Source organism: Hylobates moloch, unplaced genomic scaffold (genome assembly GCF_009828535.3).
Source record: "Hylobates moloch isolate HMO894 unplaced genomic scaffold, HMol_V3 SCAFFOLD_6, whole genome shotgun sequence".
NCBI classification, from domain to species: Eukaryota; Metazoa; Chordata; class Mammalia; order Primates; family Hylobatidae; genus Hylobates; species Hylobates moloch.
The window spans coordinates 85,394,507-85,401,606 of record NW_026652281.1 but is presented as its reverse complement, the minus strand read 5'-3'; positions in this window follow the sequence as shown (position 1 = coordinate 85,401,606).

The window sequence follows — 7,100 nt, the reverse complement described above, 5'->3', positions numbered from 1 at the left end:
CTTACAGATGCACAAATAACCAAAAAAAATCTTACCGTTGTCCCTTTCTTACACAGGCTGGGGTCCTAGCCCTACTTACAAATCTCCACCATCTTCTCAACACTGTGCTAGAGTTTTCAAGAGAAACCTCATGCATATTTAAAAAATAGTCTGTCAAACATTTCAACTCCTACAAATTCCAGAAAACCAGTTGTATAGAGTCAAAATCAAAATCCAAGTTAGGGCTCAGCCAGAAGACTCTGTTACTGAAAAATAAGGTCACATACTCCAACTTGTTTTTTGAATTTTTCTGTGGACTTTTCCCCTTATCATCAGCATGTTTAAATCCACTGTATTCCCTTTAACAGCTATGTAATAGTTTATTTTATAACTTTACAGTATTTTACTTATCAATCCCCTTTTAAAGGACATTTAAGTTGTTTCTAGCTTTTTGCTTTTATAAAAATGTTCCAGTGACTATTCGAGCACATACATCATTCTCATTTGATGATTTATCCTTTCATTAGCATAAGTTATCTGGGGCCAGGCACAATGGCTCACACCTGTAATCCCAGCACTTTGGGAGGGCGATGCAGGCGATCACCTGAGGTCGGGAGTTCGAGACCAGCCTGACCAACATGGTGAAACCCCGTCTCTACTAAAAATACAAAAATTAGCTGAGTGTGGTGGTGGGTGCCTGTGGTCCCAGCTACACAGGAGCCTGAGGCACAAGAATCACTTGAACCCGGGAGACAGAGGTTACAGTGTGCCCAGATTGAGCCACTGCACTCCAGCCTGGGCAACAGAGGGAGACTCCACTGAAAAAAAAAAAATTATTTGAAGTTGAAATATTAGACCAAGTGGAGGGCACATGGAAAAGGATTTAGATACATGTTACCAACGTGTCTCTTGAAAAGCTATATTTACCACATCCACCCCATCCCCCCATCACCCACAGTCTAGGAGAGCATCTGCATCCTTGCCAACACTGGTTATTGTCAGCCTTTCGTTTTGGTTTGGTTTGGGTTTGGGTTTTGAGACGGTGTTTCACTCTGTTGCTCAGGCTGACCGTGACATGGGCTCATGAGGTCCTCCCACCTTGGCCTCCCCAGCAACTGGGACTACAGGTGCACACCATCACTCCCAGCTATTGTCAGTCATTTTACTCCCTGCCAAATCTGATGTATGAAAATCACATCTCATCATTTTAATTATTCTTTTGGTTATTCATAAGGTTGAATATACGTTTATTGGCCATTTGTAGTTCTTTGGCAGAAGCTCTCATTTTTAGTGAGGTCTACTTCTTACCGATTTTTAAATAGTCCTTCATATATGTGTTTCTATTACATATAAAGCAAGTATTTTTTCTGTTTGCTATTTGACTTTACATTTTGTTTTGTTCTCTGTCATAACATCCAGAAGTTCTTAATTGTCATATGTAACATCCATCCATTTTTTTCACTGTTGTCTGTCTTCGGTATCATTGTCAAGAAAGATCTTCCCTCCTCCAAGATTACGAAAGTATTTTTATCTGTTTTCTACGCCAAGGTCACACTGCCAAAAACAGTGAAGCCAGAATTCAAACATGAGTTTGTCTTGCTTCAAATGTTATGTGTGTAACTTCTCATTACACTGTTAGCAACAATGATTATCTTTGGATATTAAGAATGTAGGTTATCTTTAACTTATTTTTACTTTCCTGTATTTTTACATATATGTACCATAAGAAACATATAAGGCCAGGCATGGTGGCTCCCACCTGTAATCCCAGCACTTTGGGAGGCCGAGGCAGGGAGTTTGAGAGCAGCCTGGGCAACATGGTGAAATCCTATCTCTGCAAAAAAAAAAAAAAATTTAAAAATTAGACGAGCATGGTGGTACACACCTGTAGTCCCAGCTACTCAGGAAACTGAGGTGGGGAGTCGCCTGAGCTCAGGAGGTTGCAGCTGCAGTGAGCTGTGGCTGTGCCACTGTACTCCAGCCTGGGCAACAGAGATCCGGTCTCCAAAATTTAAAAAAAAAAAAAAAAGGCCGGGCGCGGTGGCTCAAGCCTGTAATCCCAGCACTTTGGGAGGCCGAGGCGGGCGGATCACGAGGTCAGGAGATCGAGACCATCCTGGCTAACACGGTGAAACCCCGTCTCTACTAAAAATACAAAAAATTAGCCGGGCGTGTTGGCGGGCGCCTGTAGTCCCAGCTACACGGGAGGCTGAGGCAGAAGAATGGCGTGAACCCAGGAGGTGGAGGTTGTGGTGAGCCGAGATCGCGCCACTGCACTCCAGCCTGGGGGACAGAGAAAGACTCCGTCTCAAAAAAAATAAAAATAAAAATAAAATAAAATAAAATAAAAAGAAAAAAAGAAAGCCAGGCATGGTGGCACGTGTCTGTGGTCCCAGCTGTTTGCGAGGCTGAGGCGAGAGGCTCACCTGAGCCCAGGAGGTCGAGGCTTCAGTAACCCATGATCATACCACTGCACTCCAGCCAAGGCAACAGAGTGAGACCCTCACTCTGGAGTCAAAAAAACAGACATATACAGACAATAAGTCATGATCATCTAGTGATTAAGAGTGGGATTCTAGAGCCAGATTGCCGGTGCTCATGTCCCCACTATATTACTTCTTAGCCGGTTGACTCTGGGCAAGTTATTTAAACTCTCTGTGCCTCAGTTTACTTATCCATAAAAGGTGGAAAATAATAGTACCTATGTTGTAAAACTATCATGCAGATGAACAAATTAAGACATATTAGGTTGGGCATGGTGGCTCATACCTGCCAGCACTTTGGGAGGACAAGGCAGGCAGATCACTTGAGGCCAGGAGTTTGAGACCAGCGTGGTCAACATGGTGAAATCCTATCTCTACTAAAAAATACAAAAATTAGCAAGGCATGGTGGCACACACCTGTAATTCAAGCTTTGTGGGAGGCTGAGGCAAGAGAATTGCTTGAACCCGGGAGGTGGAGGTTGCAGTGAGGCCAGATCACACCACTGCCCTCCAGCCTGGTTGATGGAGTGAGACTTTGTCTCAAAAAACAAACAAAAACCAAAACAATACTGAGTATTTCAATCCTCAGCATAGTATATTCTTTCAACATAGTATATTCTTTCATTTTTGAAGGTCTTCTTTTATAGAGCAAGACTATGTCTTAAAAAAAAAGAAAGACATATTAGAATAGCACTTGGTATATCATAAGCTCAATATAAGCCGTTGTTTTAATGATCATTTATTACTTTTAAGGTATTTTTAAATGAGAATGTACTGGAATTAGAAAGGGCAAGTAACTGAAAAGCCCATTAACCCAGTCCCCCTGGAGAGCTGTCCTGGGGGTTCCAGGTGAGCCGCTCACTGTCCAGGCTTCACACTCAGCTCCAACAGATCAACCCCACAAAGGACACAGCAGTCACGCCCCCACTTCCAGCCCAGGGTGGCTTGTTTCCAAGCATTGTAGCTTTCTGATCTCAACTAGCTTTCTAGGTTAAGAACAAATATTGGCAGACAAAAAGAAAAAGGAAAAGTTTGATTCATTCTTCAGACATGTCCCGAGTGCTGGATATGTGTGATCTACCTGGCTAGGTAACTGCTGCCTTGTGAGGGCCTACTGTGTGCTGGTCACTTAATAGACATCATCTCATGAAAAATTCGCTGGCTGGTGTGTGGTGGTTCACACCTGTAATCCCAAACCTTTTAGAGGCTTAGGCAGGAAGATCACTTGAGGCTAGGAGTTTGAGGGCAGCCTGGGCAATATAGCAAGACCCTATATCTACAAAAGATTTTTAAAAATTAGCCAGGTGTGGTAGTGCACACCTGTAATCCCAGCCCTTTGGGAGGCTAAGAGAGGAAGATTGCTTGAGCCTAGGAATTTGAGAGTACAGTGAGCCATAACGGCACCACTGCCCTCCAGCCTGAGTGATGGAGCAAGACCCCATCTCAAAAAAATTTAAAAAAGAAAGATTTAAAAAAGAAAAACTCACAACCACGCTATAAGACAGACACAACTGTATTTTACAGAGGAGAAACTGAAATTCAGAGCATTAAGTGATTTGCCCAAAATCCCCAAAGCTAGTAAGTGGCAGGGCCAGCCTGGTCCACAGGGGGCTTAACCCTGCTGCACTCTGTGACCTTACTTCACTCTTGTCGCGGGTCCGCTGATCCCTGCTGTGTTAGCAGTACCATGGAAGAACTTTCTCCAAAGAGAGAGGTGGTTCTACCCCGGCTTTTGGGAAAAGCACCCACATGTGCCTGCAGGGAAGAAAAGGGCTTCTGAAGGGCTGTCCCTCCCTGGGGGGCTTGGCTGGAGCCCTGAACGGGGGACCAACTGTACTCTGCTCTTCAGAGCTAAGCCAGGGATGCCCGGGACAGGTTCTCCACTCCACCAAGCAGGGGATGTGTGCGCTGCAGCTTCATCCAGGCTCTGTCTCCACACACCTTCTGAGCACTGGGGACTCTGAGCACAGCCTCAGCCCCAGCCTGCACCTCTGCCAACTGGGAGCTGGGGGCTCTTGGCTGTTGCGTCCATCAAGACTCTCAAGGGTCATCACAGCTTCCAAACAGAGCCCCTTTTTCGCCCAGTCTTCCTCCATGAAGCCCCCGCGGAGCCCCAGCCCACAGACAGTGCCCCTGGGATGTGCTGGCTGTCCCCTCCTCCAGCCCATTGTTCTCCCTGCAGGTCTGTCTTCAGGACCTGTCTTCCTTTTCTCCTTAATCCACACCTCCTTCTCCTTCTCAAGCAGAAACTAGACCGTTTTCACCTTGGAGTTCCCCACAGTCTCCAGCCAAGAGCTGGGCTCACAGAACGGGCTTAATAAACTGGGCACAGTGGCTCACACCTGTAATCCCAGCACTTTGGGAGACGGAGGCAGAGGATTGCTTGAGCCCAGGAGTTCAACAACAGCCTGGGCAACACAGTGAGACCCTGTCTCTATAAAAAATTTACAAAATAAAATTAGCTGTACATGGTGGTGTGCATCTGTGGTCCCAGCTACTTTGGGAGACTGAGAACCATAACGGGAGGATCGCTTGAGCCCAGGAAGTCAAGACTGCAGTGAGCCATGACCACACCACTGCACTTCCACCTGGGCAACAAAGCAAGATCCTGTCTCTTAAAACACACACACACACACACACACACACACCCCACATCATTTTATAAATGCCAAATATAAAAATAAAAAAAGAAAGTGCTTAATAAATACTGGTGATGGGCTGGGCCTGGTGGCTCATGCCTGTAATCCCAGCACTTTGGGAGGCCAAGGCGGGCGGATCACTTGAGGTCAGGAGTTCCAGACCAGCCTGGCCAATATAGTGAAACCCCGCCTCTACTAAAAAATACAAAAATTAGCCAGACATGGTGGCCGGTGCCTGTAATCCCAGCTACTCAGGAGGCTGAGGTAAGAGAATCACAAATCAGGGAGGCGGAGGTTGCAGTGAGCCGAGATTGCGCCACTGCACTCCAGCCTGGGCATTGCAGCAAGGCTCTGTATCAAAATAATAATAATAATTAATTAAAAAAATAAATATTGGTGATGAATGGGCACATAAATAGCTCCACCAAAGAATTTCCAAATGAACACATTTACGTGCGTGTGACTCCTGTTACGAAAGGAGCATGACTGGAGAATGGCTGAGTGCTTTGGGTTATGGTGGAAACGGAAAACCTGCCTTTGGGATTGAGCTCTGCCCTGACCAATTTTGGTCCCTGGCTTGGGATGAATCACAAATAACCTTTCCGAACCTGGGATTCCTCATGTGTGAAAATGGACGTGATGGAGCAGTTCCGCACTCCTTACAGGTTCGAGGGAAGGGAAGGGGGTGAAGGCCACAGCGAGTGGCAGCATGAAGAGTGGTCCTAATTTCACTTTCCATCCACTGTGCGGTGTAGTGATAAATACCCGGGAGCAAGAGAGGGTCTTCCTCAGGGCCCCCAAGCCCACACAGTACATGGCAGGCTCACTTCTCCTCCACTGGCCCAAGAGGAAAGCTGTTTTCAGCCTTTATTATATACATCTATATAGAGAGATATACATATCTATTTTTTGAGACAGGGTCTCACTCTGTTGCCCAAGTTAGAGTGAAGTGACGTGATCTCAGCTCACTGCAGCCTCCACCTCACAGGTTCAAGTGATTCTCCTGCCTCACTCTCCTGAGTAGTTGGGATTACAGGCGCCCACCACCATGCCTGGGTGATTTTTGTGTTTTTTGTGGAGACAGGGTTTCACCATGTTGGCCGGGCTGCTCTCAAACTCCTGACCTCAAGTGATCTGCCCATGTTGTCCTCCCAAAGTGCTAGGATTATAGGCATGAGCCACCATGCCTGGCCTGGACTTCAGAGAGCCAAGCATTCATAAAAGGGGCTTTGAAATTCCAAGGTCTCATCTTGTCCCAGAAGTCTACCTTCTCTCCCAGGAGCCTCAGCTGTCTTCTGGAAGGTCTGAGGCAGGGGAGGGACAAGAGACCTCCCAGCTCAGGTGACAGGTGCCTGCTGGGAGACCTTTAAGTCTGGACAGTGGCCTGCCAGCCACATCCAAAGCTCTGAGGTCATTTCCCCTGATACCAGAGACTTGGCACCTGCTGGAATCCTGGGTGGATTAGAATGTCAGGAGTGCCCCAGATCTGACACCTCACACTCTGACACCCTAGGAGGAGGCCTGGGAGGAGCAGACTACCCTCTGGGTGCCCTGAGCTCAGGGCCAGCTGCAAGGGCAGGGCCCACCAAGGCCAGGGGAGTAGGGAGGGCGCTGAGTGGTCCAGCCCCTGCCTGTGCCCTACAAGGTTGGTATTGGCCTCAGGAGTATCTAATTGGCATTGGAAAGAGCAAACACCTTTGGAAGATCTCAGAAGCTCTGAAACAGGATCACAGCCCTTTACTGTTGACACCACCAGCAGTTGCTAAGTGACAAAGCAGGCATCTCAGGCACTGGCAAGAGGGGATCCCCAGGGCGCTGGGCAGAGTCTGGCTCCTGGCAGCTGCCTGGGGCTCTTCCCACATCCTTGGCCCTGCACAGAAGCCAGAGGTCTCAGCCAGAGGCTGCACTGAGAAGTCACTTGCCTGGAGCATGCAGGCTGCACCCGACAAACCATAAAGAGGAGGCGATGGCTGGTTGGGAGGACACGGGATCAAGCTGG